The 13,404-nt window shown below is 41.4% G+C and overlaps 1 long non-coding RNA gene across 2 annotated transcripts in view; it reads left to right on the forward strand.

Moving 5' to 3' along the window:
- Positions 1-12,460: 12,460 nt before the first annotated feature.
- The window catches only part of LOC137219004 (uncharacterized), a 37,805-nt gene continuing 36,861 nt past the window's right edge, over positions 12,461-13,404 (forward strand). For both annotated transcript variants that reach the window (XR_010940950.1, XR_010940949.1), the window contains exon 1: positions 12,461-12,732. This is a non-coding gene — a long non-coding RNA (uncharacterized lncRNA). The remainder of the gene's footprint in view (positions 12,733-13,404) is intronic.

Here is a 13,404-nt window from a genome sequence, read left to right on the forward strand (position 1 = left end):
AAGAGAGACAAAACAACCAAATTTTAATACTGACATTGTTCCCTAAGTTGTTAGAGAACTAGGTTTCATTATTTTCAATAAATTCAGTGGAAGTTGTCCTCACCTTCAGAGTTAGCAATTTAAGCTTCTGACTTTCCCGGGCATGGTGGTGCCTCTGTGTTCAGTCTAATTTGGCCTCAGTGTCAGTCTTCATGGGCAGTTTACATGTACAAGGGCAGTGGACATAGCAGAGGTGGAGGTGCAAGCTGCAGGCCAGGGTGGGATTCAAGTTCCAGCTCTGTCACTCATGACCTCGTAACTTCTGCAAGGTGCTAACCTCTCTAAGCCCAGTTTCCTCATCTGTAAAATAGGGAAGATACTATTATCTACCTCATAGAGTCATTGTGAAGATTAATTTGAAAATGCATTAAAGTACTGTGACTGGCACAGAAAGTTAAAAGCACAGAAGATGTTGGCTTAAAGAACTGACAGTCATGGGCAGGAAGGAGAACTCTCTATTTCTTTTATGTTTTCAGGGTCCACACAGCACATTATAAATTATTGTTATATTTTTATAATTCTTTTCAATATTATAACTATTCTAAATCTTATCATCAAACAACCTAAGTGTCCATTGATGAATGAATGGATAAAGAAGTAGTGGCATGTATATATACACAATGGAATATTATTCAGCCATAAAAAAATTAGGAAATCCTACCATCTGCAACAACATGGATAGACCTTGAGGGCATTATGCTAAGTGAAGTAAGTCAGACAGAGAAAGACAAATACTATGTGATCTCAAACTCACAGAACCATGGAAAAAGAGATCAGACTCTTGTGGTTACCAGAGGCAGAGGGTGGAGGGAGGGGGAACTGGAAGAAGGTGGTGGCAAGGTGCAAACTCCAGTTACAGAATAACTAAGTACTAGGGATGTAATGTACAACATGATGACTATAGCTAACACTGCTGTATGATATATAGGAAAGTTAAGAGAGTAAATCCTAAGAGTTCTCATCACAAGGAGAAATTTTTTTTCCTTTTTTTCTTTTCTTCTTTCTTTTCTTTTTATTGTATCTACATGAGAAGATACTGTTAGCAGAATCTATTGTGGTAATCATTTCACAATATATGTGAATCTAACTGTCATGCCGGATGCCTTAAACTTATACAGTGATGTATGCCAATGATTTCTCAGTAAAACTGGGAAAAAAAAACTTATCATCATATTTTTGTACTTTAAGCCCCTCCATGGACTTTATCAGGAGACTGAAGCTCCTGAACCACGGAATAGGTACCCGCTCAACCTGAGAAGTCATTAATTTGTCTTTCAGATATCCTTTTAGAAACCACCAATGCATCACTGGAATGCTTACGAAGTTTGGAAAAAAACCAAGTATAAAAGGTGTATGGGGTTCGAGGAAGATCCCACATGCCGTGGAGCACCTAAGCCAGTGTGCCACAACTACTGAGCCTGCTCTCTAGAGCCCACGAGCCACAACTACTGAAACCCGTGCACCTAGAGCCCATGCTCCGCAACAAGAGAAGCCACCGCAATGAGAAGCCCGTGCAGCGCCACAACTAGAGAAAGCCCGCATGGAGCAATGAAGACCCAACATAGCCAAAAAAAAAAAAAAAGGTGTATGCAGTAAAGAGAGGCAGGAAAAAGAAAAAATACAATTAAAGCCTTAATTCTTTAAGAAGTCATCTCATACATCTGTGTTTATAAACCGTAACATATTCTTTGTGAAATAATGCTTAAAATCTTTGAGGATATACATATAATTTCTTCAAAGCCTTGCCAAGAAATGAAACATAAATAAGTTCTTGATACTAATATAAATATTTTAAAAGTCTTTCCAGTGAACCTAAACACTACACTTCCTTGTATTTTCCCAGTCTCCCTCCTTCAAGTGAGCACTCTTGTTTTCTTTAGATCCCAAAGGCACTTTGAATTTACATACTGGTGATCAGAGAGTAAAATTTTAAGAGTTTCCTCACTAAAGCATTTAGGAATATATTAAATCGTTGTGCCCAGACAGAAACTGTGTGGAAATAAGCTAGCTTGACCTCAAGTTACTGGAAACGTGGTGAGCAGAGAACAGCAAGTTCCCAAAAGAGATCTCCAGCAGGGTGACTGTTGTGTTCTTGAAGAAGGGAGAAAGATATGAGCTGTATGCTAGGGAAGGTTTTGGCCATAGTTATATTGAAAATAGAAAGGTAAATCTGTCTCATTAAGCCTCATCGTTTGTTGAATCAAATATGCATCTCATGATCTCACTTTCTCTTGAGAGTTCTGGAGCGGCAGCGGGGAGGTGGCAGGATATCCTCACTTGTTGACACACTGGAGACTGAAGTTACAGTAACCTGGGGTGGAGTGAAGCATCCCAGCTTCTCTGAGATGTTTGCAGAGGATTTTCCAGGGACCAGAGGGCTTCTCTGAAGTTTACACACATGTGCAACTTCCTATGTCCACTCCTACAGACCCAAGGTTTCCCTTCATTTTCTGGGATTCCAAATCTCATCCTCCTTGTAACAGTTATGTTCTCAGAAGCATGACTCACTTTTTTCTCCTGGGTCTGGCAGTTGGAACGGGGAAGCAGAACAGAACAAAGCTAGAGATCTAAGCAAGTGAAGTGGCCCCTCTATTTTCTTTGTCTACGTTGGCATAAAAATCTTGACTTGGGACTTCCCTGGTGGTGCAGTGGTTAAGAATCCACCTGCCAATGCAGGGGACGTGGGTTTGAGCCCTGGTCCGGGAAGTTCCCACATGCCGCAGAGTAACTAAGCCCGTGCACAACAACTGTGCTCTAGAGTCCATGAACCACCACTAATGAGCCCACACACCGCAACTACTGAAGCCCACGTGCCTAGAGCCCGTGCTCCACAACAAGAGAAGCCGCCACAATGAGAAGCCCATGCACCACAATGAAGAGTAGCCCCCGCTTACCGCAACTAGAGAAAGCCAGTGAGCAGCAAAGAAGATCCAATGCAGCCAAAAGTAAAATAAATTAAAAATGACTATCTTAAAAAAAAAAAGCTTGACTTGTCTCTCTCAAATACATGATTATTTTTTTTAAAACTTTCCCAAACCAAACAATAACCATTGGTTCACATTATATGGCCCAAACACCCATCAGTAATAGAATGAATTATCTGGGGCATGTTCCCCACAGTGGAGAGTGAATTACAGGGCTTGGAAGGAACAGCCCTCACTGGTGCATCAATATGGTGACTCTCAAACATGAGGGTGAGTGAAGGCAGACAGATACTAAAGGGGTCATTTTATGTGCTTCCTTTTACAGAAAACATAGAAACAGGCAAAATAATCAGTTTGGGATTGCCCTTTGGGAAAGAAGTCTAAGTGGGTCTTCCGGGCAGTTGGTGATAATCTGGTTTTCTTTGTTCTGAGCGCCAGTTACACAGCCGTGTTCTTTGTAAAAAGTCGTCCACCTGTACACTGATAATATGCACACTTTCTGTACGTTTCATTTAATTAAGAAGCAAGCTCTTTTTTAAAAATGGGATATATGGAAAGTGTATCTCAATTCACTGGCCAGATTCTTTTCTGCATTCAGTCCCCCCACTTATGCTTTTGCCCTTTCTGCATTTACAATTTATATGGAGGGAAAACCCTTTAAGACTTTTCAAAATTTTCCATGATGGCTTCTCTGGCAAACACAATCAGGTGGTTGTGGTTCTTGGAATCCTAATGATTTACAGCTTTTTTTTTCTTTAATAAATTTATTTATTTATTTATTTATGGCTATGTTGGTTCTTTGTTGCTGCACGAGGGCTTTCTCTAGTTGTGGCAAGAGGGGGTTACTCTTCCTTGCGGTGTGCGGGCTTCTCATTGTGGTGGCTTCTCTTGTTGCGGAGCACAGGCTCTAGGCACGCGGGCTTCAGTAACTGTGGCATGCGGGCTCAGTAGTTGTGGCTTATGGGCTCTAGAGTGCAGGTTCAGTAGTTGCGGCACACCGGCTTATTTGCTCCGCGGTATATGGGATCTTCCTGGGCCAGCGCTCAAACCCGTGTGTCTTGTATTGGCAGGCAGATTCTTAACCACTGTGCCACAAGGGAAGTCCTGGTATCTTTTGTTATAATATTTGATTTTTGTCCTCAGCTCTTGAAATAGCTTCAGAGTAAAAACATGAAACGAATATCTTGTGTTATTCATAACAAACTACTTTCAACCACTTCTGAGTTTATGTTAATGGGATGAGTTTCAGAAAGCCCCTAGATAAACACGAGACGGGGAGCTGGCTGTTAAGGGAACCAACCACACTATTAGAGGGTTGGAATTTTCAGTTCCTCCCCTCCCACTTCCAGGGAGGGGAAAGGGACTGGAGGTTAATTAATTGCCAATGGCTAATAATTTAATCAATTGTGCCTTGGAATGAAGCCTCCATAAAAACCCAAGAGGCATGGTTTGGAAAAATTCCTGTTTGTGGACGCCTGGAGGTGCTGGGAGGGTGGTGCACCTGGAGAGGGCATGGAAGCTCCGTGCCCCCTTCCCACACACCTTGTCCTATACATCTCTTCCATCTGGTTGTTCCGGAGTTGTATCCTTTTATAATACATTGTTAATACAGTAAGTAAATTGTTTTCCTGAGTTTCGTGAGCAGCTCTAGCAAATGATTGAACCCAAAGAGGGGGCAATGGGAACCTCCAATCTATAGCCAGTGGTCAGAAGCACAGTGTGAGGTAATAGAAAAAATATATATTGGTTTCTGTCCTGGGTTCCTGGCACAGAGCTCTTAAAACCTTTTTAATTTCCTCAGTGAGAAAAGCATTAGGAACATCTTTTGATCTAATGTTTGGTCTTTGACCCCAGTTCCTGACACGGAGCTCCTAAATCCCTTGGAATTTCCTGGGTGATGGGAGCATCTTTTTTCTAATGAAGTCACTCTTGGTGGGCTCCTGGATGGGGGATGGTGACCAGAAAGACCAAGCCATGTGTTAGAAGCTTTGGAATTTTCAGCTCCACCCCTTCATTCTCCAGAGAAGGGAGAGAAACTGGAAATAGAGTTATCAGTCATGCTTATGTGATGACGCTTCCATAAACATCCCAAATGTATGGGGGCTCAGAGAGCTTCTGGGGTGAACACACGGAGTTGCTGGGGAGGGGGACACCCAGAGAAGGCACGGAAACTCCACACCCTTTCCCACATCCCTTGCTCTACGCATCTCTTCCGTCTGGATATTCATCTGTACCCTTTATAATATCCTTTTCTAATAAATGGGTCAACAGTAAGTGAACTGTTTCCCTGAGTTCTCTGAGCCACTCTAGCAAATTAAGTGAACCCGAGTAGGGGGTCATGGGAACCTCTGGTTTATAGCCTATTGTTCACAAGCACAGGTAACAATCCGGACTTGCGATTGGTATTTGAAGTGGGGGACTGAGTCCTTAACCTGTGGGATCTGACGCTATCTCCAGGGAGAGAGTGTCAGAACTGAGTAAATTGTAGGATACCCAGCTGGTGTCTGAGAATTTCTTGGTGTGGGAAAAAACCTACACACTAAGGGAAGGGAAGTGACCAGAAGGGAAGTGTTCTGAATGTCAGAAGTGAAGTATTGACAGCAGAATGTGGAGAGGAGAAACACAGGAGTTTTTTCTCCTTTATGAAGCACAAGGTTTTTCTCCTTTCTTTGTGGGGACCAGGCTGAGAAGTGTGAGAGCATAACTCCTACAAGGAGGCTAGGACTTACAGCCCCCAAATGTGATTTTTCTAAAAGAACAAACTGTCATAGTCAGACCTTCCTTTAAGAATGGATGAAGTCATCTAACGAGGGTATGTGGCATGTGGGAGTGAGAGGAGCGGCAGGGTGGGGAGAGCCCCGGCTGTCTGGCACAGCACATGGTGCTCTCCTTTGGCCGGACCCTTAGCTTTGACAGTTTCTCTCCCTTGATCCTGACCCAGAGGTCTTCTTATTTCTCCAAAATTCCTTGGATCCAAAGTAGAGCTAGAAAGCTCCTTCCAGCAGGACCAGGGCTCCTACGTCAAAAGCTGAGACACTCTAAGCCTTTTAGTTCTGTGCAACTGCCCAAACTAGCGCCTCACTTAGATTTGGTCCTTCCCAAAGACGGTCAATTCACTGAACACTGAAAGCATTTCAGTTTGTCCATGTCTGTACCCTTGGATGTGAAACAGATTTCATGCAAAATGAAATAATTTCTTAGGATGCTTGCCTACAATCCAATACAGACTGCCAAAAACTGGTGCTGTCTTATTCAGCCAGGGCCAAAGGGCTGTTCACATTAAACACTAGACAATTGGGGGCTTCTGCTAAAGGGTCCACCTTAGCCATACCTGATACACAGGATTCTCTTTCTCTTGCCCCTCCCCAAGGCTCTCCTCCAGCCACAGGAAATGGCCCAGGACAGGCTGTTGACTCAGGGTCATGTATAGTCTGTCCAGCAAACTCTGACATGACCTAGTTCAAGATGATGGGCTCACCCAGGAGTTTCAACTAAAAATATCGAGAGGCTAAGTTAGCACCAGGAGTGGAACCCAGAAGGGGCACATTCAGAAGCAGATGAAGCTTGGACCACGCAGGGCCCGTGGTCTTAGAATCCAAAGTTAAGGTGGTAGGAGGGGGAGGTAAAACCCAAAGCATGAAGCCAGGAGCAAAAATAAGACTGAACAGAGGGAAAGAACATGGTAAAAGGTAGAAGAGCAGAAGAAGAGTAGCTGAGAACATTCCCTGCCTATTCTGTTTCTTTTCCAAGGTTACTGTGCACTTCTTATAATAAACCTGTCTTCTTTTGATTTGACCTGGATAAATATTTATTTCTTGCACTCCAAACTGGAAGAGTCAGAGCAGATGCCCGACTCCCTCCTCCACCCTTCCTTCTTTCCAGTGATTGGCATGGTGTTGGGGGCGAGGTGGGGAGGAAGATCTCACATTATTCTTGTAATGGATTCTCAGTGCTAATGGGGTTTGCTAACTCATCAGTGACCGTACAAACCTTCCAGGCCTCACACTGATTCATCTCTAAATTACGAGACTGAATAATGATAATTCACTCCCCTCATCTCCAGTTCCCTTAGGAGTTTGTACACAGGGTTCTCCTTCCAGATGAGAAAAAACTGAGGGGAATAGAGGTTGTTGCATCCCATGATTTTTTTTTTTTTTCCGGTACGCGGACCCCTCACTGTTGTGGCCTCTCCCGTTGCGGAGCACAGGCTCCGGACCCGTAGGCTCAGCGGCCATGGCTCACGGGTCTAGCCGCTCCGCGGCATGTGGGATCTTCCCGGACCGGGGCACAAACCCGTGTCACCTGCATCGGCAGGCGGACGCTCAACCACTGCGCCACCGGGGAAGCCCACATGATTTTTTTTTTAATTTAATTTAATTTATATTTTTATACAGCAGGTTCTTATTAGTCATCAATTTTATACACATCAGTGTATACATGTCAATCCCAATCGCCCAATTCGTCACACCCCCCCCCACCCCCCCACCGCTTTCCCCCCTTGGTGTCCATACGTTTGTTCTCTACATCTGTGTCTCCATTTCTGCCCTGCAAACCGGTTCATCTATACAATTTTTCTAGATTCCACATATATACGTTAATATACAATATTTGTTTTTCTCTTTCTGACTTACTTCACTCTGTATGACAGTCTCTAGATCCATCCACGTCTCAACAAATGACCCAATTCTGTTCCTTTTTATTGCTGAGTAATATTCCATTGTATATATGTACCACAACTTCTTTATCCATTCATCTGTCGATGGGCATTTTGGTTGCTTCCATGACGTGGCTATTGTAAATAGTGCTGCAATGGACATTGGGGTGCATGTGTCTTTTTGAATTATGGTTTTCTCTGGGTATATGCCCAGTAGTGGGATTGCTGGGTCATATGGGAGTTCTATTTTTAGTTTTTTAAGGAACCTCCATACTGTTCTCCATAGTGGCTGTATCAATATACATTCCCACCAACAGTGAAAGAGGGTTCCCTTTTCTCCACACCCTCTCCAGGATTTGTTGTTTGTAGATTTTCTGATGACCTCCATTCTAATTGGTGTGAGGTGATACCTCATCGTAGTTTTGATTTGCATTGCTCTAATAATTAGTGATGCTGAGCAAGTTTTCATGTGCTTCTTGGCCATCTGTATGTCTTCTTTGGGGAAATGTCTATTTAGGTCTTCTGCTCATTTTTGGATTGGGTTTTTTTCTTTTTTTTTTTATTGAGCTGCATGAGCTGTTTATATATTTTAGAGATTAATCCTTTGTCTGTTGATTCATTTGCAAATATTTTCTCCCATTCTGAGGGTTGTCTTTTCATCTTGTTCGTAGTTTCCTTTGCTTTGCAAAAGCTTTTAAGTTTCATTAGGTCCCATTTCTTTATTTTTGCTTTTATTTCCATTACTCTAGGAGGTGGATCAAAAAAGATCTTGCTGTGATTTATGTCAAAGAGTGTTCTTCCTATGTTTTCCTCTAAGAGTTTTATAGTGTCCGGTCTTACATTTAGGTCTGTAATCCATTTTGAGTTTATTTTTGTGTATGGTGTTAGAGAGTGTTCTAATTTCATTCTTTTACATGTGGCTGTCCAGTTTTCCCAGCACCACTTATTGAAGAGACTGTCTTTTCTCTATTGTATATTGTTGCCTCCTTTGTCATAGATTAGTTGACCGTAGATGAGTGGGGTTATCTCTGGGAGTTCTATCCTATTCCACTGATCTATATTTCTGGTTTTGTGCCAGTACCATATTGTCTTGATCACTGTAGCTTTGTAGTAAAGTCTGAAGTCAGGGAGTCTGATTCCTCCAGCTCCATTTTTTTCCCTCAAGACTGCATTGGCTATTTGGGGTCTTTTGTGTCTCCATACAAATTTCAAGATTTTTTGTTCTAGTTCTGTAAAAAATGCCATTGGTAATTTGGTAGGGATTGCATTGAATCTCTAGATTGCTTTGGGTAGTAGAGTCATTTTCACAATATTGATTCTTCCAATCCAAAAGCATGGTATATCTCTCTATCTGTTTGTATCATCTTTAATTTCTTTCATCAGTGTCTTATAGTTTTCTGCATATAGGTCTTTTGTCTCCCTAGGTAGATTTATTCCTAGGTATTTTATTCTTTTTGTTGCAATGGTAAATGAGAGTGTTTCCTTAATTTCTCTTTCAGATTTTTCATCATTAGTGCATAGGAATGCAAGAGATTTCTGTGCATTACTTTTGTATCCTGCAACTGTACCAAATTCATTGATTAGCTCTAGTAGTTTTCAGGTGGCATCTTTAGGATTCTCTGTGTATAGTATCATGTCATCGGCAAATAGTGCCAGTTTTACTTCTTCTTTTCCCATTTGTATTCCTTTTATTTGTTTTTTTTCTCTGATTGTCATGGCTAGGACTTCAGCCACTATTTGAATAATAGTGGTGAGCGTGGACATCCCTGTCTTGTTCCTGATCTTAGAGGAAATACTTTCAGTTTTTCACCATTGAGAACAATGTTGGCTGTGGGTTTGTCATAGATGGCCTTTATTATGTTGAGGTAGGTTCCCTCTATGCCCACTTTCTGGAGGGTTTTTATCATAAATGGGTGTTGAATTTTGTCAAAAGCTTTCTCTGCACCTATTGAGATGATCATATGATTTTTATTATCCATTTATTAATATGGTGTATCACATTGATTGATTTGCATATATTGAAGAATCCTTGCATTCCTGGGATAAATCTCACTTGATCATGGTGTATGATCCTTTTAATGTGTTGTTGGATTCTGTTTGCTAGTATTTTGTTGAGGATTTCTGCATCTATATTCATGAGGGATATTGGTCTTTAATATTACTTTTTCGTAGTATCTTTGTCTGGTTTTGGTATCAGGGTGATGGAGGCCTCAGAGAATGAGTTTGGGAGTGTTTCTTCCTCTGCAATTTTTTGGAAGAGTTTGAGAAGGATGGGTGTTAGCTCGTCTCTAAATGTTTGATAGAATTCACCTGTGAAGCCATCTGGTCCTGGACTTTTCTTTGTTGGAAGATTTTTAATCACAGTTTCAATATCATTACTTGTGATTGGTCTGTTCATATTTTCTATTTCTTCCTGGTTCAGTCTTGGATGGTTATACTTTTCTAAGAATTTGTCCATTTCTTCCAGGTTGTCCATTTTATTGGCATAGAGTCACTTGTAGTAGTCTCTTAGGATGCTTTGTATTTCTTTGGTGTCTGTTGTAACTTCTCCTTTTTCATTTCTAATTTTATGGTTTTGAGTCCTCTCCCTCTTTTTCTTGATGAGTCTGGCTAATGGTTTATCAATTTTGCTAATCTTCTCAAAGAACCAGCTTTTAGTTTTATTGATTTTTGCTATTGTTTTCTTTGTTTCTATTTCATTTATTTCTGCACTGATCTTTATGATTTCTTTCCTTCTACTAACTTTGGGTTTTGTTTGTTCTTCTCACTCTAGTTCCTTTTGGTGTAATCTTAGATTGTTTATTTGAGGTTTTTCTTGTTTCTTGAGGTAGGATTGTATTACTATAAACTTCCCTCTTAGAACTGCTTTTGCTGCATCCCATAGGTTTTGGATCGTCCTGTTTTCATTGCCATTTGTCTCTAGGTATTTTTTGATTTCTTCAGTGATCCCTTGGTTATTTAGTAACGTATTGTTTAGCCTCCATGTGTTTGTATTTTTAAGTTTTTTCCCCCGTAATTGATTTCTAATCTCATAGCATTGTGGTCGGAAAAGATGTTTGATATGATTTCAATTTTCTTAAATTTACCAAGGCTTGATTTGTGACCCAAGATGTGATCTATCCTGGAGAATGTTCTGTGTGCACTTGAGAGGAGAGTGTAATCTGCTGTTTTTGAATGGAATGTCCTGTAAATATCAATTAAATATATCTGTTCTATTGTGTCATTTAAAGCTTGTGTTTCCTTATTAATTTTCTGTTTGGATGATCTGTCTATTGGTGTAAGTGAGGTGTTAAAGTCCCCCTCTCTTATTGTGTTACTGTTGATTTCCTTTTTTATAGCTGTTACCAGTTGCCTTTTGTATTGAGGTGCTCCTGTGTTGGGTGCATATATATTTATAATTGTTATAGCTTCTTCCTGGATTGATCCCTTGATCATTACGTAGTTGCCTTCCTTGTCTCTTGTAACATTATTTTAAAGTCTATTTTATCTGATGTGAGTATTGCTACTCCAGCTTTCTTTTGATTTCCATTTACATGGAATATCTTTTTCCATCCCCTCACTTTCAGTTTGCATGTGTCCCTAGGTCTGAAGTGGGTCTCTTGTAGACAGTGTATTTATGGGTCTTGTTTTTGTATCCATTCAGCAATCTTGTGTCTTTTGGTTGGAGCATTTAACCCATTCACGTTTTAGATAATTATCGATATGTATGTTCCTATTACCATTTTCTTAACTGTTATGGTGTTGTTTTTGTAGGTCCTTTTCTTCTCTTGTGTTTCCCACTTAGAGAAGTTCCTTTAGCATTTGTTGTAGAGTTGGTTTGGTGGTGTTGAAATCTCTTAGCTTTTGCTTGTCTGTAAAGCTTTTGATTTCTCCGTTGAATCTGAATGAGATCCTTCCCGGGTAGAGTAATCTTGGTTGTAGGTTCTTCCCTTTCATCACTTTAAATATATCATGCCACTTCCTTCTGTCTTGTAGAGTTTCTGCTGAGAAATCAGCTGTTAAACTTATGGGAGTTCCCTTGTATGTTGTTTGTCATTTTTCCCTTGTTTTGTTAATAATTATTCAATTATTATTGAATAATTTTTCTTTGGCTTTAATTTTTGTCAATTTGATTACTATGTGTCTCGGCATGTTTCTCCTTGGGTTTATCCTGCCTGGGACTCTCTGCACTTCCTGGACTTGGGTGGCTATTTCCTTTCCCATGTTAGGGAAATTTTCGACTATAATCTCTTCAAATATTTTCTCAGGTCCTTTCTCTCTTCTCCTTCTGGGACCCCTATAATGCGAATGTTGTTGCATTTAATGTTGTCTCAGAGTTCTCTTAAGCTGTCTTCAATTCTTTTCATTCTTTTTTCTTTATTCTGTTCCATGGCAGTGAATTCCACCATCTGTCTTCCAGGTCACTTATCTGTCCTTCTGCCTCAGTTAATCTGCTGTTGATTGCTTCTAGTGTATTTTTCATTTCAGTCATTTTATCGTTCATCTCTGTTTGTTTGTTCTTTAATTCTTCTAAGTCTTTGTTAATCATTTCTTGCACCTTCTCAATCTTTGCTGCCATTTTCCTTCGAGGTCCTGGATCATCTTCACTATCATTATTCTGAATGCTTTTTCTGGAAGGTTGCCTATCTCCACTTCATTTAGTTGTTTTTCTGGGGTTTCATCTTGTTCCTTCACCTGGTACATAACACTCTGCCTTTTCATCTTGTCTATCTTTCTGTGAATATGTTTTTTTTCCCACAAGCTGCAAGATTGTAGTTCTTCTTGCTTCTGCTCTCTGCCCTCTGGTGGATGAGGCTATCTAAGAGGCTTGTGCAAGTTTCCTGATGGGAGGGACTGGTGGTGGGTAGAGCCGGCTGTTGCTCTGGTGGGCAGAGCTCAGTAAAACTTTAACCCACTTGCCTGCTGATGCGTGTGGCTCAGTTCCCTCCCTGTTGGTTGTTTGGCCTGAGACAACCCAACACTGGAGCCTACCCAGATCTTTGGTGGGGCTAATGGCGGACTCCAGGAGGGCTCATGCCAAGGAGTACTTCCCAGAACTTCTGCTGCCAGTGTCCTTGTCCCCAGGGTGAGCCACAGCCACCCCTGCCTCTTCAGGAGACCCTCCAACACTAGCAGGTAGGTCTGGTTTAGTCTCCTATGGGGTCACTGCTCCTTCCCCTGGGTCCCGATGCACACACTGCTTTGTGTGTGCCCTCCAAGAGTGGAGTCTCTGTTTCCCCCAGTCTTGTCGATGTCCTGCAATCAAATTCCACTAGTCTTCATGTCTGATTCTCTAGGAATTCCTCCCCCCATTGCCAGACCGCAGGTTGGGAAGCCTGACATGGGCTCAGAACCTTCACTCCAGTGGGTGGACTTCTGTGGTATAAGTGTTCTCCAGTTTGTGAGTCACCCACCCAGCAGTTATGGGATTTTATTTTATTGTGATTGTACCCCTCCTAGTATCTCATTGTGGTTTCTCCTTTGTCTTTGGATGTGGGGTATCTTTTTTGGTGAGTTCCAGTGTCTTCCTGTCGATGATTGTTCAGCAGTTAGTTGTGATTCTGGTGCTCTCGCAAGAGGGAGTGAGCGCACGTCCTTCTAGTCCACCATCTTGAACCCCAGCCGATTTTTTTCTCCTTGGGATTTTTAAGAAAGAAGAGGAGGAAATTCCTCAAGAAGGCATTTTGGATTTCTAGACTATAGGAGAAGGAAACTAGAAAAGGCTCATCACCCCACGACACAGACTAGTCTTTGATTTTGTATATCAGGCTGTTGGACATTATTAAAAAAAGTTTTTAAAGGCTCAGG

Source organism: Pseudorca crassidens, chromosome 2, assembly GCF_039906515.1.
Source record: "Pseudorca crassidens isolate mPseCra1 chromosome 2, mPseCra1.hap1, whole genome shotgun sequence".
Lineage (NCBI taxonomy): Eukaryota > Metazoa > Chordata > Mammalia > Artiodactyla > Delphinidae > Pseudorca > Pseudorca crassidens.